This window comes from Pseudophryne corroboree, chromosome 3 (assembly GCF_028390025.1).
Source record: "Pseudophryne corroboree isolate aPseCor3 chromosome 3, aPseCor3.hap2, whole genome shotgun sequence".
Taxonomy (NCBI): domain Eukaryota; kingdom Metazoa; phylum Chordata; class Amphibia; order Anura; family Myobatrachidae; genus Pseudophryne; species Pseudophryne corroboree.
This window is the reverse complement of record NC_086446.1, coordinates 567,443,181-567,468,278: the sequence shown is the minus strand read 5'-3', so window position 1 is coordinate 567,468,278 and position 25,098 is coordinate 567,443,181. Positions and strand designations below refer to the sequence as shown.

General features: G+C 46.1%; 1 protein-coding gene across 1 annotated transcript in view; it reads right to left on the bottom strand.

The window, feature by feature from the left end:
• The window catches only part of CHST3 (carbohydrate sulfotransferase 3), a 176,661-nt gene extending 152,491 nt beyond the window's left edge, over positions 1–24,170 (bottom strand). Inside the window, exon 1 of the mRNA XM_063961315.1 lies at positions 23,754–24,170. The gene's annotated coding sequence lies outside the window, so the exon portion shown is untranslated. The remainder of the gene's footprint in view (positions 1–23,753) is intronic.
• Positions 24,171–25,098: the final 928 nt, after the last annotated feature.

Sequence of the window (25,098 nt, the reverse complement as noted above, 5' to 3'; positions counted from 1 at the left end):
ACAGCGGAGGCCGCGGCTGATGAAAAGACCACTCTGTATGTGGAAACTCAGGAACAGCGGAATCCGGTCCTGGAACGCTGAGCCCGCCTTAGGAGGCATCTGAAGGGTAAGTAATGGCGTCCAGATACCCGGATCGTGACAGTATGGGGCCCTTACCAGCGGTTCACAGTTTCTAGGCACCTTCCTTTATGCAAAAAGCTACTCTGCTCTATTCACCCTTCACACCTCTGCTTACTCCACCCCCCCCCCCCCCCCCTTCATCCCATATACAACTCTGCTTTCAGGGGGAGATTTGGCAAAACTCAACATCCTTGATTTGCTGATTGTGACCCAAAAATGACTGTAGTCTGGACTTTTTAACATGCTGGGTTTTGCTGATTCCCCCACACATTGCAGATCATCAGAAGCCGCCGATCGGTGGATTGGATCAGCTTTGGGGAATCAGGGAATTACTATTTAGATGTATTGCTACATTACAGATCTTCAGACACCTGTATCTATTGTACCTTACAAATTGCCCATGCTTACCTTTTGTAAGTTGCCCTACACGCACATGGTGGAGAGGAAGCAGGAGGATTGGGTGGAGAAGAATGATGAGAGGGGAGGAATGAGCATCACCTTTAGGCCAGCAGCGATAATCTTGTAACTGCCCAGACGAGTATCACAAGTCACAGTACTCCAAACCCTTAGCAGGATTTCTTAATGGGTGATTCAGCACTGATATAGAGCATACCTCCAACCGTTCCACTTTCAGAGGGACAGTCCCGATTGTCGGGGACTGTACTTCTGTCCCACCCACAGGCAGCAGAGTCCCCCAGGGATTTGGGAAAAAGCACTCTCACTGTGCAGAGCAGTGAGTGAATATATGCCATATGGCATTTGTTCACAGCATCTCCGGAACTAAAGGGCCCTCCCCATTTAGTGTTAATGATAAGTATGCGCTACTCCTATTAGTAATAAGCTTTCTGGTCGTAAACAATAAAACAACTGGTTGTTTTATGTAGTTAATGGGGACAATACAATCCTCTGCCTTTCTCCATCTCCTAACTATATTAGAGGGTTTTAATTAAGTGGAGCAAATAGCTTTTCACAGTAGCTAGCTAGTACCCGCATTTTTCCATGTTGGGGGTAGGGCCTAATAATGTGAGCGTCCAGCCGCACCCCCTGAAGTGGCCAGCAGCGTCTCCACTCTGGGCTTTTCCCGGAGAGGAGACAAAAAGGTTGTCAAGTATGATATTTGAAAAACACTGATAGTAGCTGAAACAAGTCGATGAGCATCTAATGTACAGTGTATCCTGCTGACAGGAATGTACACCCTGCATATGTTTGAATAAAAGCTCCTGCAGCTGCTAAACTGTGAGTGATGGCTCTGCCTCTTTCTGCCTTGAATGAGGTGAGTAAATTTATGGTTTTGTTGGGAGTCTGCACCACACTGTGGGTGCGATTCAATTGTTATGCCCCCCCCACACACACACCCGCACCCACATCTGTGCGTGCAAGAATGCCTGTATTTTTAAAGCGGCAATCCTTTACAAGGATACACTTGTAATTCCACATTTATGTTGTAGAAATATGTATTATGTATTAGGCTTGAATAAAATAAAACATTCAAAAAAACTCCTTCCCGTGTACGAAAAAAACCAACTTGCTGAAACATGATTCTATGATTATCATATAGCAGTTAATTCACAATCAGCCAATCAGAAGCAGCTAGCTAGTGCTGGTGATCGTCATCCTCTTCAGTGCGCATTTGATACAGCTACTGACAGGTGAAAATAAGTCTCTGTTCGGCTGTGCATCTGTTCGCAATTACGAGAACATACCCTGACTGTACTCGGCATACGTTATACTTGCACGCTGACAAAGCAATATTCAATCATTTCATTGTTATTGGCTTAAGCAATTATAAAACACCAACATATAAAAATTCTGACACATATAGTCAAAGCAAAGCTAAGTGTAAATTGACTGGTTCGTGTTACTAACATGGGCATGGCAAATTTTCAAAAATATTTTAACTATTTCATATCCACATGTTTTCATCCATATGCTCTAGTATTGAAGAATAGAGGTCCTGCCAATGGGTGAATATCTGTGCCAACACCACTCACGGTAACTGATTCATGGCATTAAAAATTACAGGCTGGAGATGGTGTGATTTAATGTTGCCACTTTATAACGTAAAAACATTGCCTGGATCTGTAGTGAATGAAGAAGATGGAAAGGAGGAAATCTTCTACATCTGGTATGTTACATCTGACGTTACAAAGGGAGTCGTACGCCTCACATCTGGCAACTTCAGACATAAAAAGTTCATTCTTTTTGACATAAGAAAGTAACATGATAGCTTAAAACAGCTTTTTGTGTTACTTGATGTGCCTTTAAACACAAGCTGCTTATGAATGCTGTGTGATCACTGGCAGGATGTAAGACAAGCGAGGTGTATTTGTAACAGTTCTGTGGTGTTTTAGTGATTGAATACATGGCTTCATTTGCAAATCTGGAAGTAATTAAACTATTTGAATAGTTAACCTAATTTTTAGTATTTTATTTTGCTGTTGCAGAGCACTGTGCAGAGCCATTTGATTGAAGTCTATGGCGATGACTGTTCTGCCTTTTTACATACAGTACTAAAGCTACCCAAGCACGGTGAATCTGACAGCCTATTGTCCCAAGCGCCAAACATCTGCGTTGTCTAATTTGGCAAACTGCCTGGCCAATACGGAAATACCTAGGGCCACTAGGCACTTGAGCTAAGCAGCTGGATCTATTCATGTAAGATCAGCTAAAAGCTATCCATACATGAGCTAATTCTGTCAAGTATTTGGTCATATTTGACCTGTAAAATAGAAATCCAATGTAACTGGATTGTATCAATCAGGACAGAAACATTTATTGGGCGCTGTGTATTCAGACACTAAATAACTGAGAACAGTAAAACTTTGGTGAAATGCGTCAGTTATCTGTTTTGCTACTGTTGGGTCAAACAAAGCGATTACCATGTGTGTGGCCAGCTTGACCTGATATTCTTAGTGCAAAATAACTCACTTCATAGGCTCATTTGCTTGTGATTCAGTGAAGGCTGCAAATATTGTTACTAGTTGATTCACAGATCAGACTAATTCATATTATTATTCACTGTGCATTTTAATTCATCAATAAAAAACATTATAATTAAGGTGTTCCAGCTAAACTGAGAGAATCAGAAAATCCTGAGCAAAAGAGAAACCAACTGTAACCTTTTTACGCTTTATGTGGTTCACCCTACTGCTTAGGTGCAGTTCCAAGTAGCTTAGATGTTTTCATACTATTGTCTAAGGCAAGCATTCCCAACCACGGTCCTCAAGGCACACCAACAGTGCAGGTTCTAGTGATATCCAGGCTGCAGCACAGATGGTTTGTCATGCCGCCGCCGCGGCCGCCATACTTACCCCTCCGGGCACGCTGGGTCTCCGTGCGGCCGTCCTCGCTGGCGGTCTCCGTCTCCCGGCGCTCCGTCCCGCGATCGTGAGTGTGGACGTCACGGGTACGCCCGGCGTCCACTGAAGGTGCAGGTGACATCATCAACACTTCCCACCAATCAGGTACTGGCGGGAAGTTCAAATTCAGATGCCGGGTTGAGCTCTGGCGCCTGAGTATCATCTTTTCTACTTAGAAGTTGTGATCTCCAGTGCTCCTGTATTGCTGTGGCTCTCCGTGCCTCCAAGTACCTCAGCGTCTCCACGCACCTCAGTGCCTCCAAGTACCTCAGCGTCTCCACGCACTCAGTGCCTCCAAGCACCTCAGCGTCTCCACGCACCTCAGTGCCTCCAAGTACCTCAGCGTCTCCACGCACCTCAGTGCCTCCAAGTACCTCAGCGTCTACACGCACCTCAGTGCCTCCAAGCACCTCAGCTTCTACACGCACCTCAGTGCCTCCAAGTACCTCAGCGTCTCCATGCACCTCAGTGCCTCCAAGCACCTCAGCGTCTCCACGCACCTCAGTGCCTCCAAGCACCTCAGTGTCTCCACGCACCTCAGCATCTCCACGCACCTCAGTGCCTCCAAGCACCTCAGAGTCTCCACGCACCTCAGTGCCTCCAAGCACCTCAGCGTCTCCACGCACCTCTGTGCCTCCAAGCACCTCAGCGTCTCCACGCACCTCAGTGCCACCAAGCACCTCAGCATCTCCACGCACCTCTGTGCCTCCAAGCACCTCAGTGTCTCCGAGCACCTCAGTGCCTCCAAGCACCTCAGTGCCTCCCAGCTCCTCAGTATCGCTCTCGGTGAGCTCACGGTATTCTTCACCAAATTCATCAGCGCCTTTTCAAGTCTTTTCTTTCAGGAGGCCTTCCGGATCCACACGTGCCTCCTGCCTGTCATCCAAATCCTGCATGAGGAAAACCTACATTCGGCCATCTCTGCTGCGGCCCAGTTGCGGTTCCTCTTCCCGGTCATCGGAAGAAGCCCCGAGTCCACAACACTCCCAAACCAGGTCAGTGATAGTATACTCAGGCCTCATGGACCCGGGGGATCGGAACACAGAGTCGAGCGTCATCCAAAGTTTGGCTTCCCGAGTTCAGACTCAGGAGGCGACACAGGGCCAGGTGATGCAATATCTCCAGGAATTGTCCGGCCGATTGGATCAAATTCAAGCATCCTTAGCTTCCATAATTTTCTTGTTTCAGTTCCCGTAACTGCTCCAGTTGCCGTTTCCAGTAACGTCCAACCTCCGGCCGGTACCAGGTCACGCCTTCAGCTTCCTACTCCTTCCCGCTATAATGGGAATCCAAAGAACTCCCGTGGTTTTTTAAACCAGTGCGAGGTGCACTTCGAGCTTCTCTCTCATAATTTCCCTACGGATCGGTCTAAGGTGGCGTATATTATTTCCCTGCTCGAAGGGTCAGCGTTGGATTGGGTGTCTCCGTTATGGGAACAATCTGATCCCGTGGTTTCCAACTACACCAACTTCATCACGTCCTTTCGAAGAATCTTGGACGAGCCCGGAAGGATGACCACTGCTTCTTCTGACTTGCTCCGTGTCTGTCAGGGCTCCCGCTCCGTGGGTCAGTACGTGGTTCATTTCCAGACTATTGCCTCTGAACTTCGCTGGAATAATGACGCCCTGAGGGCTGCCTTCTGGAACGGTCTCTCCGACCGGCTGAAAGATGAGTTGGTCACTAGGGATCTGCCGGATCCATTAGAAGAGTTGATCTCCCTCTGCGTCAAGGTGGATCTTCGGATGCAGGAGCGTGGAGGAGAACGTAGTCGTTCAGATCGTTCCAGGTTCCGGCTTCCTCCTTCTAGGCCGGCGGCTGTGCCCAGTTCGGACGAACCTATGCAAATTAACCGGTCCCGACTGTCTCCGGAGGAACGACAGCGTCGTCGTGAGGGTAAACTTTGCCTTTACTGTGGAGCCGCAGATCATTTCCTTTAGTTTTGTAAATCCCGTCCGGGAAACGGGCAGGCCTAGCTTGTTCTGGAGGAGTCAAGTTGGGAGTCACGTCCAAATCTTCTCCGACTTTGGATTGCTTACTTTCCGTGTCTTTGACCTCCAAGTCAGTTGCCAAATCTTTTAATGCCCTATTGGACTCTGGGGCTGCTGGGAATTTCGTTTCTTTCTCCTGTGCCCAAGGTCTGGATTTAAAGTTGCAGGCTATCAAACGGCCTATATCTTTGACTGCTATTAATGGAACCAGAATATCCAATGGCCTCATTACATATCGCACTGAGCCCGTTAGGCTGCAGGTCGGAGCGCTACATCATGAACATCTAGAACTCCTAGTGATTCCGGAGATGCCTCATGACCTTGTCCTCGGGTTGCCTTGGCTCAAAACCCATAATCCCCACGTCGACTGGAAGTCTTCACAAATTCTGTCTTGGAGTTCTTTTTGTCACGCTAACTGTCTCACTACTGTCTGTCCGCTCCGTGTCTCTTCTAAATCGGATGAAGAGCTTATTCCGGAGGTGTATCAAGAGTACAAGGATGTGTTTTCGGAATATGCGGCTGACCAGTTACCACCCCATAGGCCTTTGGGACTGTCCCATTGACCTAATCCCAGAGAAGATGCCGCCCCGTGGCCGCACATATCCTTTGTCACTTCCCGAGACTCAAGCCATGTCGGACTATATTAAGTCCAATCTTCTCAAGGGATTCATTCGCCCCTCTACCTCCCCGGCTGGAGCAGGTTTCTTTTTCATGAAGAAGGACGGGGGGTTAAGACCATGTATCGATTACCGCGGCCTAAACGATATCACCGTCAAAAATAAATACCCCTTGCCACTAATTACAGAGTTATTTGATAGGGTTCGTGGCGCCCACGTTTTCTCCAAGCTCGATTTGAGGGGAGCCTATAATCTTATACGTATCCGAGAAGGGGATGAATGGAAGACAGCCTTCAATACGAGGGATGGGCATTACGAATATCTGGTGATGCCGTTTGGCCTTAGTAATGCCCCCGCCGTCTTTCAAGGATTCGTCAACGAGATCTTTCGAGACATGTTATATCGAAGTGTTGTGGTATATTTAGACGACATACTGATTTTTTCCAAAGATCTTACTGAACACAGGACACAGGTCAAAGAGGTGCTCCACCGTTTACGAAAGAATCATCTCTATGCTAAGATCTCCAAATGTACCTTCGAAGTAACATCAATTCCGTTCCTCGGTTATATCATCTCGGGGAAGGAGCTTTGCATGGACCCGGAGAAACTTTCCGCCATTCGTGACTGGACTCAGCCCCTCTCTTTGAAAGCAATACAAAGATTCCTGGGCTTTGCAAATTATTACAGGAAATTCATTAGGGGTTTCTCCACCATAGTTGCACCCATTACCGCCTTGACCAGAAAGGGCTCCAACCCGGGTTTGTGGTCTCCCGAGGCCATGGAAGCTTTCACCTATTTAAAATCAGCTTTTATGTCAGCCCCGGTCCTCCAACAACCAAATTGCGAAGAACGTTTTTTCCTGGAAGTTGATGCGTCCTCAGTCGGAGTCGGAGCCGTTCTCTCCCAGTACTCCTCGGATAAAAAATTGCATCCGTGTGGCTTCCACTCTCGTAAATTCTCTCCGGCCGAACGGAATTATTCTATTGGTGATCAGGAACTTTTAGCAATAAAATCCGCTTTGGAGGAGTGGAGGTATCTTTTAGAAGGGGCCAAACATGTAATTACTATCTACACCGATCACAAAAATTTGTTGTACATCAAAACCGCACAGTGTTTGAATCCTCGTCAAGCTAGATGGGCGCTTTTCTTCACTCGATTTTCTTTTGTTATCAAGTACCGGGCCGGGACTTTCAATACTAAAGCGGATGCGCTTTCTCGTTCACAAACTCCCACAGATGAAGAGAATTCTTTTGAGCGGAGTTTAATTCTGAATCCAATTTCTGTTTCCGCTGCTTCCACTACTCCGGGTCTTCCCCCTGGAAGGATGTCTGTACCAACTAAATTCCGGCCGAAAATACTGCAGTGGGCTCATAACTCCAAGTTCTCCGGTCATCCTGGTGTCCAGAAGATGTTCAAGTTTCTGCAAAAATCTTACTGGTGGGACACCATGAGGAAGGATGTACAGGATTATGTTAACTCTTGCCCACGAGTGTACGCAGCATAAATCTCCTCGTCTGCCTCCTGCCGGGTTGCTTCGTCCTCTGTCTATTCCTTTGAAACCCTGGACTCATATTTCCATGGACTTCATTACCGAGTTGCCCTGTTCAATACCATCTGGGTGATTGTCGACCGTTTTCTAAGATGGCGCACTTCATTCCATTGACGGGTCTGCCGACAGCTCCCAAATTGGCTCTATTATTCATCCAGGAACACTTTCGGTTGCACGGTTTACCTCAAGAAATAGTCTCTGATCGAGGGGTACAGTTTACTGCAAGGTTCTGGAGAGCCCTCTGCTCAGCCTTACAAATTAAACTTAAATTTTCGTCTGCCTATCATCCCCAAACGAATGGTCAAATGGAACGAGTCAACCAAGATTTGGAGACTTTCCTCCGCCTTTATCTCTCCACTTCACAGGACAACTGGGTGGAGTTGTTACCTTGGGAGGAGTTTGCCCATAACCATTCATTTCATTCTTCCACTGGCGAAACTCCGTTCTTCATCAACTATGGGTTCCACCCACGAGTTCCGGAATTGCCAATCCTTCCGACAGAAGAGGTTCCAGCTGTGACTTCCACTTTATCACACTTTAGACAAATAAGGTTCATGCTAGTCTTAAAAAGGTTTCTGTCCGATACAAGTACTTCGCGGACCAGAAACGGCGAGCCGCTCCTCAATACAAGGTTGGTGATAGGGTATGGCTATCCACACGTAATCTCCGGTTAAAGGTACCCACTATGAAGTTTGCTCCAAGGTTCATCGGTCCTTATCCTGTGCTACAAGTTCTGAATCCTGTGGCCTGCAAGTTGGGTTTACCTTCTCATCTACACATACCAAATGCCTTCCATGTTTCTCTTCTTCGTCCTCTCGTCCTTAATCGTTTTCATTCAAAGTCTTCTAGCCCCACCTCAGTAGAAACTGAAACCGGTACAGACTTCGAGATCAAAACTATTCTGGACTCTCGTTATCATCATAAGAACCTGCAATATCTGGTAGAGTGGAAAGGTTATGGTCCTGAGGAGAGAAGTTGGATAAAAGCTTCTGAGGTCTCAGCTCCTTGACTAATCCAGATTTTCCATTCTAGACACCCTACGAAGCCAGGGAAGTGTCCAGGGGCCACTCCTAGAGGAGGGGGTACTGTCATGCCGCCGCCGCGGCCGCCGTACTTACCCCTCCGGGCACGCTGGGTCTCCGTGCGGCCGTCCTCGCTGGCGGTCTCCGGCTCCCGGCGATCCGTCCCGCAATCGTGAGTGTGGACGTCGCGGGTACGCCCGGCGTCCACTGAAGGTGCGGGTGACGTCATCAACACCTCCCACCAATCAGGTACTGGCGGGAAGTTCAAATTCAGACGCCGGGCTGAGCTCCGGTGCCTGAGTATCATCTTTTCTACTTAGAAGTTGTGATCTCCAGTGCTCCTGTATTGCTGTGGCTCTCCGTGCCTCCAAGTACCTCAGCGTCTCCACGCACCTTAGTGCCTCCAAATACCTCAGCGTCTCCACGCACCTCAGTGCCTCCAAGTACCTCAGCGTCTCCACGCACCTCAGTGCCTCCAAATACCTCAGCGTCTCCACGCACCTCAGTGCCTCCAAGTACCTCAGCGTCTCCATGCACCTCAGTGCCTCCAAGCACCTCAGCGTCTCCACGCACCTCCGTGCCTCCAAGCACCTCAGCGTCTCCACGCACCTCAGTGCCTCCAAGCACCTCAGCGTCTCCACGCACCTCAGTGCCTCCAAGCACCTCAGCGTCTCCACGCACCTCTGTGCCTCCAAGCACCTCAGCGTCTCCACGCACCTCAGTGCCTCCAAGCACCTCAGCGTCTCCACGCACCTCAGTGCCTCCAAGCACATCAGCGTCTCCACGCACCTCAGTGCCTCCAAGTACCTCAGCGTCTCCACGCACCTCAGTGCCTCCAAGTACCTCAGCGTCTCCAAGCACCTCAGCGTCTCCACGCACCTCAGTGCCTCCAAGTACCTCAGCGTCTCCACGCACCTCAGTATTTCCAAGTACCTCAGCGTCTCCACGCACCTCAGTGCCTCCAAGTACCTCAGCGTCTCCACGCACCTCAGTGCCTCCAAGTACCTCAGCGTCTCCACGCACCTCAGTGCCTTCAAGCACCTCAGCGTCTACACGCACCTCAGTGCCTCCAAGTACCTCAGCATCTCCACGCACCTCAGTGCCTCCAAGCAACTCAGCGTCTCCACGCACCTCAGTGCCTCCAAGCACCTCAGCGTCTCCACGCACCTCCGTGCCTCCAAGCACCTCAGTGTCTCCACGCACCTCAGTGCCTCCAAGCACCTCAGCGTCTCCACGCACCTCAGTGCCTCCAAGCACCTCAGCGTCTCCACGCACCTCTGTGCCTCCAAGCACCTCAGCGTCTCCACGCACCTCAGTGCCTCCAAGCACCTCAGCGTCTCCACGCACCTCTGTGCCTCCAAGCACCTCAGTGTCTCCAAGCACCTCAGTGCCTCCCAGCTCCTCAGTATCGTTCTCGGTGAGCTCACGGTATTCTTCACCAAATTCATCAGCGCCTTTTCAAGTCTTGTCTTTCAGGAGACCTTCCGCATCCACACGTGCCTCCTGCCTGTCATCCAAATCCTGCATGAGGAAAACCTACATTCGGCCATCTCTGCTGCGGCCCAGTTGCGGTTCCTCTTCCTGGTCATCAGAAGAAACCCTGAGTCCACAACACTCCCAAACCAGGTCAGTGATAGTGTTAAATCAAAATAACTGAGCTACTAATTAAGTCACCTGTGCTGAAGCCTGGATATCACTAAAACCTGCATTGTTAGTGTGCCTTGAGGACCGTGGTTGGGAATGCCTGGTCTAAGGAAAGGGTTGGGTACAGGAAACACAACCTGCAGCCTATCCCTGAGTTCCCTTCCCGCAGCCTAACCCTAACCCTACCCCTGCACCCTAACCCTCCCTTCCCACAGTCGTACCCTAATCCTCCCCCTGAAGCCTAATCATAACCCCCCCTCCCCCTTCCACCACACAGCCTAACCCTAACCCTCTCCAGCATAATTACGTTTGGGATGTTGGCTGTCAGGACTCCAGCGTCGGGATTGTAACGGGTGTCTGGACTCTAGCACTGGTCTTCTGACCTCTGGCATTCCAAGCGTTGGGATGCCAACTATATCCCGTTGCATCATTGAGGAATCCAGACCAAAAGGTAGGTAATGGAACTAAGTATGGGGAGAGTTTCGTTCGGGATACAGTTAAAATACCAGCTGTCGAGATCCCGGCATTCAGGAGACTGACGTCGGAATCACAACAGCCGGTGAAATACCTCCGGACGGAATCACAACCACCGTAGGGTATTCCCACTCGGTTGGTGGGTCCACACCGGAGGGGACTCGATGCCTCGCTGCCGAGATTCCGACAGACGGGATCTCTGTGATTATACTTACTATATATACATCCGTCCCATACATGTATCGGTCAGTAAGGTTAGATGAACCAGTTACTTTAGTTGAGGGTAGGAGAACATAAAACTGAGCAGATTCCATTGCTGATTTAAATACAAAACTCACTTAATGACCGATCAATCACAGAGTAGTAAAAAAACAAACAGTGATAATGAATATTGGCACACATTGCATAGTGTCAGGTCACACTTACGTGTTCCATTGCTTAGGGAAATTACTGTGTCACACGGAACGGAGTGACATTAAACCTCAGCTCATAAAAAAATGTGGTTTTCAGGATCTCTTCTTAAAAGGCCACTACAACTAAAATACAAGCATCAAAGTGTATGTGTACAAGTAGCCATACCCGAGCAGCATTTGTAACGCCTCACATTACATTTACATTAGCTATACAATCGTTCTGTGATATGAGTTGTTTTTTTATCATAAGTTGGTTAAAAGAGGGTTGGAACACATACCCCTCAACCGCTTTTTAGGCACTGCCCTCCCTTCCCACCTAGGGAAGGGAAGGGGCAAAGGTTGGGGGAGCACTTTATCACTGCTGCTATGCCCAATGGTGGCAACCCAGCAACTCAGAGAGCGATGGGCATGCCGCCAGAGTTACAGAATGGGGGGAGGTAAAGCCATGCCCCCTTGCTGCAAGGCCACAATCCCTGCCACAGGACTCTCTTCCCACCCCCAGATGATGGGGGGTATGTTAATGCATGCCTAATTAAGGAGATTAAGGGGTCTATTTACTAAGCCTTGGACGGAGATAAAGTGGACAGAGATAAAGGTCCAGCCAATCACCTCGTAACTGCCATGTCACAAGCTGTGTTTGAAAAATAACAGTTAGAAGCTGATTGGCTGGTACTTTATCTCCTGTCACTTTATCTCCACCCAAGGCTTAGTAAATAGACCCCTAAGAGTAATTTGTAGACCTTTTGATAGCTAAAGGGCCACCAAATGCAACCTCTGAGGTTTATAGGTTGCCTATCACTGATTTATGACATGAAAGTTACCTAATTAAAAAACAAGAAAAGTAAAGCATCTATGTTATCTAGAACCAGATTACTTATGCTTCATTAGTGATTATTTAAATGTGACCCAGTTACATGGGGTATGGGACTCAAGGTCGACACCAATATGGTCGACAACTTAGGTCGACACCTGAAATAGGTCGACGTGGACAAAAGGTCAACATGAACAAGGTCGACATGGAAAAAGGCCCTATTTCAGGTGTCGACTTCAGGTGTCGACCAATTGGTGTCGACCGTATTGGTGTCGACCTGGAATGCGGATACCGTTACATGCCGCTTAGCATTAATGTGACTCATTTGTAAATTGATCAGCTATTACAGTTCAACTTATTGACCAATTAACCACACCTGTCCCGATGACGTAAACAAATGGCTGTGTAAAGTGACCTGTTTAGATAAAACCATTTCCCCTCTTTCTACAATATCAAAGCCAGATGCCAAAGGCTAAAACAAACTGTAGCCCAGTTCTTGAAATCACACGCAGTTTTCAGGTTTACAGGTGTGGAGTGTCTGAGGCTTTCTTTATGATCGGTTTCCTACTGTACTTCAGGATCATTTCACTTTTACTGTAGTGCAAACAAGGCCATCTCTTCACTATACACTGACAGCTGAAGTCGGGGGTGGAAAGAACTTGTCTCTCAAGAGTATGCAATATGTCACTATACAATATACTCCTTTTTAATCCACCTTTCTGAAACTTGGCATTTATGACAAAGTTTATTTTTTTAAGTGTTAGCTTTTACCTACACAATTTCTTTACCTTGGACAACTGAAAGGCATCACAAACTGCTGCTAGTATGTGCATGTTGGAGTGTTGGTGTAATCAATACTGCTTCACACATTAATAATGAATGACTTGATTTCAAATGCATCAGAAAGCTCTTAAAGGGGGGTACACACAGAGAGATCCATGCTTAAACTCTAAGCGATCTGGATAGATTGCTTAGAACTTAAGAACGGATCTCTCTGTGTGTATGCTCCACAGTGATAGTGATGTGCGGCCCCGGTGCTAGATTGGCCTGAAATCTAGCATATCACGTATTTCACCGCCGCCCCCCCCCCCCCCCCCTCTTCCCCATCGCCTCAGCACACATCGCGTTGTGTGCTGAGCGGGGGAGAGATGTGTGCCGAGCGGTCTGTGACAGATTGCTCAGCACACATCTCCCCCCACATCTCCCCCGTGTGTACGGCCCTTTACTCACGCCACATATGTCAGATTTAACAAAAAGGCCAGGGTTTAATGAGCAGGGAACACTACTTTAGATTAGTTATTCAAATGTTAGCAGATTATCTTTACCAATTACCACGGTCCTCCATGTAAACAAGAAGCAATGGCTTACGCAGGATTTATAGGTTTGTTTGTTTGTTTTTAAAACCTGTGACTTTAAGAAAGGAATGATGACGTAGTTTAAAAGCCTGTTTTGAAAGGGTTCCTAAACATAATATATGAAATTATCCAATACGGTCCAATGATTCAATATGGTTGTCATTTCAAAACATATATGGGAATATATATAACATCGGCTGATATCTGCCTACCTTTATTCACAGGTTAACGATACAAATGTATTAAAATAAAGACACAGAGACATATTGACGGGAAAAGGGGATTAGCTTTATTTATTCATAAAAGAAGTTGGCAGTTGTTCCCAAACTCAGTCCTCAAGGCGCCCTAACAGTCCAGATTTTAAGGATATCCATGGCTGAGGATAGATGGTTAAATCAAACTGATTGAGGTACTAATTAGGACCGAGTTTGGGAATCTCTGGGATAAGGTATGATTCCAAAGAAAGACCGTGTGGTCCTACACTCAGTGCACAATCTGTTCAAGTAAAATAGGCTTCAATAGGGGCCAACTGCCAGCCCATAACATGTTATTCACAGAAGCTTAGACGGAAGCCAACTGCCAGCCCATAACATGTTATTCACAGAAGCTTAGACGGAAGCCAACTGCCAGCCCATAACATGTTATTCACAGAAGCTTAGACGGAAGCCAACTGCCAGCCCATAACATGTTATTCACAGAAGCTTAGACGGAAGCCAACTGCCAGCCCATAACATGTTATTCACAGAAGCTTAGACGGAAGCCAACTGCCAGCCCATAACATGTTATTCACAGAAGGTTAGACGGAAGCCAACTGCCAGCCCATAACATGTTATTCACAGAAGCTTAGACGGAAGCCAACTGCCAGCCCATAACATGTTATTCACAGAAGCTTAGACGGAAGCCAACTGCCAGCTCATAACATGTTATTCACAGAAGCTTAGACGGAAGCCAACTGCCAGCCCATAACATGTTATTCACAGAAGCTTAGACGGAAGCCAACTGCCAGCCCATAACATGTTATTCACAGAAGCTTAGACGGAAGCCAACTGCCAGCCCATAACATGTTATTCACAGAAGGTTAGACGGAAGCCAACTGCCAGCCCATAACATGTTATTCACAGAAGGTTAGACGGAAGCCAACTGCCAGCCCATAACATGTTATTCACAGAAGCTTAGACGGAAGCCAACTGCCAGCCCATAACATGTTATTCACAGAAGCTTAGACGGAAGCCAACTGCCAGCTCATAACATGTTATTCACAGAAGCTTAGACGGAAGCCAACTGCCAGCCCATAACATGTTATTCACAGAAGCTTAGACGGAAGCCAACTGCCAGCTCATAACATATTATTCACAGAAGCTTAGACGGAAGCCAACTGCCAGCCCATAACATGTTATTCACAGAAGCTTAGACGGAAGCTAACTGCCAGCCCATAACATGTTATTCACAGAAGCTTAGACGGAAGCCAACTGCCAGCCCATAACATGTTATTCACAGAAGGTTAGACGGAAGCCAACTGCCAGCCCATAACATGTTATTCACAGAATCTTAGACGGAAGCCAACTGCCAGCCCATAACATGTTATTCACAGAAACTTAAACTGGGCATACACTATACAATTATCTAACTGATAATCTGTGGTTGGAATGAAAACCTGGTGATGGATGAGAGCAACTGACAATCGATAATTTGCTACCAAACACTGGAAAATGGATAAAACCTGGCATTTATACAAATTGGTTAAATCACGGACAGGTTTTGTAAATTTTCCAGTGTTTGGTAGCAAATGATCGATTGTCAGTTGCGCTCATCTATCACCAGGTTTTCATTCCAATAACAGATTATCTGACAGGTAATTGTATAGTGTATGCCCACCTTTAGATGGAATCCAACTGCCAGCCCATAAAATGTTAGTCACAGAAGCTTAGATGGAAGCCAACTGCCAGCCCACCACCAACATCGCAAGGTATCCAAACTCCCTTCCCAATGACACATAAGAAGCCCATCTGGTGCAGCTGATGCCAGTAGTGTAAAATCAGCCTAACCCATGTATTGGCAGGGAGAGCATCTCAAGACCTACAGCAATACCTTCCTACCTCTATAACTGTCTGTTATTACCCAGTTTTGTTTTATCACTATTGTTCCCAATTGTAAAGCGCAACGGAATTTGCTGTGCTGTATACAAAACTGTTGTTATTATTATTAATAATAATAATAATAATAATAATAATAATACTACAGCCACTGCTATTATTCGTCCTGCAATATTAAAGCCGATTTAAAAAAAAAAAAAACACTCCAAACATACGCTTCACATCCTGATAGGCCAGAGTAAAAACATGCCATAACACTAACCCTGATGCTAAATGTATGATGACTAATCCTGGAAGATTAAATTCCACCAGGCATATTAAATGTCTTCTGTCTCCTTACCCTGACAAGAGATAAGGTATTACAAAATATCAGACACTACCTGTACTGGGAACTCAGCAGAATAAATAGCGTAAACGAACCCTTCAGAAACAACACTAAAATAACGCAGCAGCATCTCTGTTTCAATACAACACATATTGTACAAATACACTAATTGTAAGAAACTCACAGCAAAGTATTACAAGACGCTCATTGTAAGACATATGAGATACATCACATCATCATAAGGTACAAGGCAAAACATTACTTTCATGTGACCGATGACGGACTCCCGTCACCACTCAGGAGATCGGTGCCGAAACACGACAGCTGACAATCCGAAGGTGAATATTGGGGTGCCGGTTAGGACCCGGGTGGGGGAGGGGGATAGGATAAAGTTAGGCACTAGGGGGGTGATTATCCATAACCACCACCCCCCTGAGGGTTAGCCGTAGCCGCCACCCCCAAAGGGTTAGCCATAGCCGCCACCCCGGGAGGGTTAGGGTGGGGGATGGGGGATACAATACTTTCCCTGTCTGGTGTCGGGATTGTCAGTGTCGGGATGGCGCTGCTGGTCATGTGACCACCGGCATGTCGACCGCCGGGATAACATATGCATCCCTATGATTATAATCAATAAAGTTTCAAGAGTAACATCTAAATGGATTTAAACACCCAATTATAATTCCATATAAGCGAAATGTAGGATCAGATTAAAATAGTGAAAAACAGAGTAAATGCATCTGTGCGAGGACAGTTTAAAGTCTTCCATGCTAATTTCCTTGATGATTAGAGTGAAGAAACTGAAGATGGCAATGACAAATGAGCAGCAAAACTGCGGATAAAAAGTACAGTTCTGTAGCCTTATAAGGACCTACAAATATACACTGATTTGTTTTCACACAAGCTTCACAAAATGCAGAGTTGATTACATGTCCCTCTTATATTATAACAGGGTCATTTGTCACAGCTGATTCTGTGTTCAGAGCTGTGTTCTATGAATATATTATATTATAAAATACAGATGCTTGCAGAGAAGCACCTAGGGTTAGCTTTGCTGGTAATTCAATACCTGTCAATGCATTTATAATATAGCATTACTTTGAGCTTTCTGAGAACTACAACAATAGCTGGCATGACTAGATGCTTTTATGTAGAATCTCCAGTCCAAACTGTGAGAATGACAAATGAGAATAAGAAACATCTATCGCACATCGGCTGAAAGTGAAACAGCAACCAGTAGCATGTAAGTGCTTCAAGAACCTGAATAAAAGACATGGGGGTTAATCAGTAACAAACTGCACACATATAACAAGCAATTACAAATGTGCCTAATTGCCAACCAATCAGAGGTGGAGCATGGCCCTCCCCCAAATACTGCCATGGGCCCAGATATGTCACTCAAGTCTCCAAGGTTCCATCTCTGCTCTCATAAAAGCAGAACAGGATCCCGCCCATTAAGCATATGTGGTTCTAGGATATCACTATGCTAGTGCCAAACACCCACTCATCTGAGCATGCTTCGGACTGGCACATACGTATGGTACCCTTATCTGCACCTACTCGGCTCTTACACCCTTCCTAGGTCCCACTCACCCATAATCCTTCTAAGTAGGTGGTAATTCCTCCACTGAATCAGAGCTTGTTACTGATTAACTGCAATTTAAAATTAGTTAAAAAATAAACTCCACATATACTATATTACACTCTCTCAATTTGTGGAGATGTTTATCAATGTTTTAGTTAGTGTTACAAGTTACACTTACAATACACAATGGGTCAAATTGTACTTTACTATTTTGGTCCCAGTATACATGTAGCTGATAGTCTACAAGGTATAAATATGCAAAGTGTTCTTTTATACCATTTATTAGATGGAAAACAAGTTGTTTTTCCGAGTTCTATGTAGAAGATATGGTGTAAGCTGGTTACACATGAAGTGACCAAGCCTGACAATTTCATCATAATCGTTCACACTGCCCCAACAGAACTATACTGTGAGTCCTAAATGACTGGGATTTGTATCAAGCATGCAGGAAATCTGGATAAGTGATGAGCACCATCTGATTTGGTGTATGCAAGAACATCAGCCGGCTACGCTGCTATTCTGTTACAAAGCTGCCCCCCTCACCTGCTGCAAAAGTTGAGTAACTAAGCTTAAGTGGCTGTTGGCAGAATGATTTTGGCCCAGCAAAAGCTGAAAAAAATCCTCTTGGAAAATATAACAATTATGAGAATGTATTTACTGTAAAAATGATGTGAATCGGTATTGTCCTCTTTCACTTAGCAACAGGCTGTATAGTACAGGGATTGGACCACGTCTGCATCCCCATGATGTTCCGCAACAGCTGCATTGACAAAGGGTACCCATCACTGACAGTTCATTCATGTGCATATTGTTTCTGTGGCCAGTCTCACTAGTACTCACTCTGCATCTATTAGAGTGTGACATCCTAACAGCTGCTATAAATTAACCTTAGAACCTACGTGTAAGGGTCAGAAATGTTTAAGTGGACCAGCCAGTTTAGTGGAGGGTGGTGGAATATTTCCAGATCACTTTCCACATGTAAATGCGTTGCTGATTTGTATAGGAGCTAAAACCTACTTAATGACCCACTAATCAAAGACTAGTAAAAATGTGTTAATGAATATTAGCACACATTGTGTGGTGCCATGTCACACCTATGTGTTACATTGCTAGGGGTAAGTCAGTGACGTGTGTCATGGAATGGAGTGCTGCTATTTGTTACTAAAACCCAGCTGATAAAATATTGGTTTTAAGGATCTGGTCTTAAAGGACCACTGTGTCTAAAATACAAGATGCATTATATAAAAGAGCTACTGTAGCTGCTTATCTTAAATATTGACATTTCTGATAAGTGCCTGGAACTCTTGCATAGCCTATTCATCTGTATATGTTATTAATCACTGTTTTACATAACCAGATTGCAGAGTAGTTGCCCTGGGCCAGGGTTCTGGATCCCCTTATGTTAACAAGTAATCCTAAGGTGTGATCATGTAGCATGCAGATGTAGAAATTCTTAATGCAATTAAATGTTTAAAACTGTCATTTTGAGCTTTATTTTACTGACGGAAAACCACTGAATAAATCTGTCTGATGTTACCTAGGGGTATACATACCACAGGTTGAGAAACCCTACTTTAGACATACACAACACATGCAATGTTGTCTGACAGCTGACCTAAAAGTGTATATGTGTGCAAGAAATCTAATCACTAGTATGAAACATCCAGTAGCTGCAACTATTGCATGTGTTAGATTTGGGTGGGTTATTTTATTTCTGTGTAGGGTAAATACTGGTTGCTTTAGTTTTACACTGCAAATTAGATTGCAGATTGAACACACCCCACCCAAATCTAACTCTCTCTGTACATGTTATATCTGCCTCCCCTGCAGTGCACATGGTTTTGCCCAATTGCTAACAAAAATCCCGCTGCGATCAACTTGGAATTACCCCCAATGTGTGGTCCACTTACGACTGCGATCTGAGGCGCGCTTCTGGGGGTCGTAAGCAGGGCTTTCAGATCTTACTTGCGGTCAGTAAAATCTGGCCCTGTCACTTGCGATGAGGGTGCTTAACGTTAGATATCTAACGTTAGCACGTAAAGGTGCCCCGGACTCACGATATCGTGAGTCCAGGAGCTGCTGACGGGAAGATGAAGCGGAGCGCATTCCACACCTTGCTCTAGGGTATGGGGGACTTATGTCCCTAAGCAAACCCAATAGGGCTGTAACGTTGGATCCTTTAAGCCAACTGGATGCATTTCAACAATCCTTTTTAAAATATAGATTTTTTAAATATATATTGCAAATATGTTGAAGAAATCAGCATTGTATACCCAAACACCTTGCATGCATTTATACCCTTATATACTACTGAAGAGCATTGATTTTGACAATATTATTTATTATTATTACCAGTTATTTATAAAGCGCACACATATTCCGCAGCGCTGTACAGAGAATATTTGCCCATTCACATCAGTCCCTGCCGCAGTGGAGCTTACAATCTATATTCCCTATCACATGTACACACAAACACATTCATACTAGGGTTAATTTTTCCTGGGAGCCAATTAACCTACCAGTATATCTTTGGATTGTGGGAGCAAACCGGAGTACCCGGAGGAAACCCACGCAAGTACGGGGAAAATATACAAACTCCACACAGTTAGGGTCATGGTGGGAATCAAACCCATGACCTCAGTGCTGTGAGACAGTAATGCTTAGTTAGTTTTACTTAGTTTTATTCATTTTAGACAGTTGCACGCAATGTCCGAAAAAGCGTACTTTGCCTCATTTTAAATGGGTCGCTGGAATTGCATTTTAGAAGCTTTTTGAAACTTCCCTCCAGTGTAGTGTACACTATAATGTGCATAGTATACTACACTGCAGTACTCCACTATATATACAAACGCAAACACTGTTAGCCACAATACAATTGGTAAGTCGCAAACGCCTTTCAGAAAGTGTGTGTGTGTACTGTCACTTAGATTCATTTTTAAACTATCAGCATTTATAAGCATTTTGCAGGTGTTAAGAAACACAAACTGGTTCAATTCAATTATGAGTGATGTAAGACTGACGATTCAACGAGATGTATGGGTGATATGCAGAGAGCAGAAGTCCTGTACATAACGTAAGCTTCTAGGCATACTAAGTGCAATTTACTCTGTACCCCTATGAGTATGAGAGGTAAAATGCACAATGTAGAGCGATGTAAGGTTCCATTGCCACATTTCAAACACCATCACAATGGCACTTGCCCAGCATTGCCTGTACATCACTTCTAACTGAATTGCCCCTAATGAATGTCTGAGATCAGTGTGAATGTGTATGAGATATAAGGCCTGATACTCTCATCTAAGAATCAGGCCCATAATGCATTCTGTACCCATTAAACCAATATGTACTGGTTGTTTGGGCCACCAACCAGACATCTCTACCTTATATGAATTCATTTTTCATTGTGACTAAAAAGTGTGTTGTAAATATCTTGGTAGCAATTATTATACATACCTAAAGGTCCATACATATTAGACGATGTCGCTCTGTGAGCGACGTCGTCTAGTGTTTCCCCCTCCCGGGTCGGCCGGTCGGCGGCCGACTGTACACACTGAGCAATATGACCGCTTATATCGTTCAGTGACGTCACGCCTCCGCCGGCCATGCATGCAGCTCCTGGACGACCATCCAGATAGAGCATGCAGGCACTGCCGACAGCAACGATCGTTGCTGACCCGCGGGGCCGCGCATCGTTCGTCGCTGGCGGCATACACACTTGCCGATAAAATGAGCGATAAAATGAGCGGCGTCGCTCAGGGAGGGGGGAAATGAGCGACGTCGCTCATTTTATCGGCAAGTGTGTATGGACCTTTATGATTTCACAAACGGTGACGCAGTAAATATTTATATCAGAATTATTACGGTTGCGCATGGGGTATGTTTCAGAAGGCACAGCAACTGAACACATCCCATAAAATAATGCATGTTTCCTGTGGTTATAAACAGCAGTTTTGGGTTTTGTTAGTGGAGCTTCTGGTAGTCTGTGAGTCTTCCAGCCACATGGATATACTCACAATGGAACAGAACGACATCCCAGATTCACTGCTTGTGGCTTTGAAGTCCCTTTTCCTCTTTGCATGTTTTAAGTGAATGTGAATAGAGTTATGCAGGGCTTCTATGCTGAACAAACATCTTCGGGCTCTGAGCTTTATTCATTCCCTGCTGAATCTGGTACAGCGATTTCTTAGTCTAGGACAGCAATACTTCCAGCCTGCTGTGGGGAATCAATTACCACATCAACTTAGTAATTACCCCCTCCTCCTCTATGTGTGTTCTCCAGATTAGGGCTAACTTCACAGTATTTATTTTGCTGACATTTTATACTATATAATAAGATACAGCACTCGCCGTACGTCCATTAAATTTGTACTACCCAGTGTAAAGGGGCCAAACTGCTGCCACTGCCAGGCGTTATGCCAGCTGCTGGCACTTCCAGTCTTGTAAGGTGAATATGCTGTAGTTAGTAGAACATAAATATACTGTATTTAGCATCAGTAGCACTAGCAAGTAAGAAAAGCTAACCAGGTTCTGGGACTATAGCATTCCTTATAGATGACTGTCTGCTCTGCCACGTACCACTGTGCTGAGGACTGTACAATACTCCAGTGTCTGTATAGAATACATGGCATTTTGCAACTTTAGGACCCTTTAAAACAGATCAGATACAAGGAGACTTTCCCATAACCAGATGTAAGAGCGGAGAAGTCATAGCCAAAATATACAACCACAAGGGCACCTTAAATAGGACCAATGGGCTATGGTTAGGGTTAGACAGCTTTACTCATAGACTGGATCCCTGCTGACATCTGTCATCGGTGCCTGAGGACACATTACACTGCTGACTGGCCATTAAGATTACACATTCCACACTGACTTACTACTGCTGGAGTGCTCTGTATAGGCATCACTACCATCCATAGGGGGTTCTAGTATGAATGGTTGACCATGTTAAGGTCGACATTCATTTGGTCGACCACTATTGGTCGACATAGACATGTTCGGTATGGACTAAAAGTCGACACATGAAATGGTCGACATGGATTTTTTAACTGTTTTTGGTGTAATTTTTTTCGTAACATAACCAGGAACCCCAATTAGTGTCCCGCGTCCCCTTGTACCGTTCCCAATCCAAGTCCACGTGGATGGTAAAGTATGAAAAAGTTAAATATAAATTATTTTTTTAAAGCCATGTCGCCCTTTTCATGTGTCGACTATATGTCCATGTCGACCATGTCAATGTCGACCTATAGTGGTCGACCTAATGACTGTCGACCTTAACATTGTCGATCATCCAAACAGATACCCTATAGGGAAGCATGCATATATCACTACAGTCAATAGGGCAGCATGCATAGGTTGCACTACTGTCGATAGGGGAGCATTTATAAGTCATTAGCATGCATAAGTGTCATTGATAAGGGCAGATGTATTAAGCCTAGAGAAGTGATAAACCAGTGATAAGCGCAAGGTGATGACGCACCAGCCAATCAGTACGGGTTTGAAAAATGACACTTAGGAGCTGACTGGCTGGTGTGTAATCACCTTGCACTTATCACTGCTTTATCACTTCTTTATCACTTCTCCGGGTAAATACATCTGCCCCACTATGGTCTATATGGGAGCAAGCATAAGTATCACTACAGTCTATAGGGGAACATACATAGGTGTCACTACAGTCTATTGGGGAGCCTGCATAGGTATACGTATGGGCTAAGGTGTACAGAGGACTTGACAATGCTGATATATTTCCTGGTAGGAAGGATACCATGTTATTAGATCATTAATGTAACATTCAGTTTCATTTTTACCAACGTTGAGAAACAATAATGATAGCTAGACAGGCAGATGCTATTTACAATTAATTGAGGCAGCAAAGCTAAACTGGAGTTAAGTGTTAAAAGCGATCAGGAGGGTTTATTGTGCATATGACACTGTGACTGTATGTACCAGACGCTGTAACAGGTCAGCAGCATCAGTGTCCCATGTCAGTGTATCCAGCATGTGTGACACCTTCTGCTGTCACCCAGCTCGCTGTAACACATCTATCGCCATATGTACAGAGCAGCCTGGTGTCATGCGAGAGAGGAGGTAGGATGCAGAACACATCAGTCAGGGTCACTGCCGGTGGAATAATATATCTCACACATTCCCTTGTTAGTCATGTACCACACTACTGCCACATGTACTCCTGGAACGCTGCTGCTGCCACCACTGTAGCCATGTCCGGTATGAGTGGATGGGGCTCCCAGCAGCAGCAGCAGCAGCAGGCTTCCCCTCTGTACAAGTGCCTGTGTGGCAGCAGCAGCGTGCTCTCCCCATCCCACCCCGGCAGCTGCAGCCACAAGGTCGCCCCCTTCCTGCCGGCTACTATAGAAGGAGCAGTAAGTGTAACGTGTACTCACAGTGAGGGGCTGCCGCAGCATCCAGTCCCCGGGTCTCCTCCCTGGTCCCCGCTACGCTCCCCAGCTCTGTCTTATTATTATCTCGCAGCTGTTAGTGTAAGATCCGAGCCGGGTGACAGACAGCCCGGGGGTGGTCTCCAGCACCCCGCATGCCGGCTCCTCACACTCCCTGGCAGTACGGAGAAGTCAGAGTGCGGGCTGCCAGCTCCCTGTGCTGTACACACTCCCTATAGAAAGGCAGCGGGCAGCCCCTCAGCAGGCATCGCACATCCCCCCTGCATCTGCTCCCGCACACCCTCCGTCACACCTATGTACTATCAGGAGCGGAGAAGTTGCTGAGTGCTCAATGGGACCTGGCATCATCTCAGTGAGGTCCGTGTCTGTGGGAGTGGGAGCAGGAGGAGTGTGGAGGGTATCCCTCCTCTCTCACCACCCTCTCTCCCCTCTCACCACCCTCTCCAGGTCCTGTCCCGCATATCCCCCTCTCCTCCCACCAACTTCTTCTCCACTCCCATCCTCTCCCCCCTCCCCTTCTCCAGGGATCCCTACGAACAACGATCCCTCTGTTAGCTTTGTCTCAGGCTAGCACCAAGCCTGCGCTCTCTGCCTATCTGGCACTTTCCTCCGGACAGTCGTTTCTTCATGAGCGTGTTTTCCTAAGGAATGGTTATTTACTGCCGTCCCCACAGTCCTGTTACTGTAAGGGCTGCCTGCAATAACTAGCGCTCATGCGTTATAGGGCCGCGCCGTACACTCTCATCTGAGCCATGCTGGACCGGGGACTGCTGTACAGGCTGTGCTTTTATAGCTGTGCCAGGCAGCTTCATTCTGTACACAGCGCTCTGCTCCTGTCCTCACAGCTTGTTCTCCACTTCTACTAGTGTCTTCAGATTGTCAGAACTTTATTTTATTTTCCGTTAATATAGGCTACTGCAAATGGGCGATAAATAGGAAGAAGAGGATTTTGTACTATTCATGAAGCAGTGAAAAGAGTGGAGTAGTGACCCCATGGACAACTTCTCTGTTGGCCCACTTTTCCAAACTTTCACTAATTCCAGTGTAAAGGTAATCATGAAGCAGTGAAAAGTGTGAAGTGAGCCAGTGGAGAAGTTGCCTGTTACCTCAACACTGATTGGTTGTCATGGGTAACTTCTCCACTGGCTCACTTCTCCTCACTTTTTACTGCTTCATGAATAGAACCAGTAGCAGATCTTGCTACGGGCAAGCAGGATTTTTGCCCGGGGCGCCGCCTTCCGGAGGGCGCCGCCGCCGCCGTGGAAAGATCCGCTACTGGTGCCGCCCGGTGCTGTGTAGATGCGGTGCGCGATGAAGTCATCGCGCACTG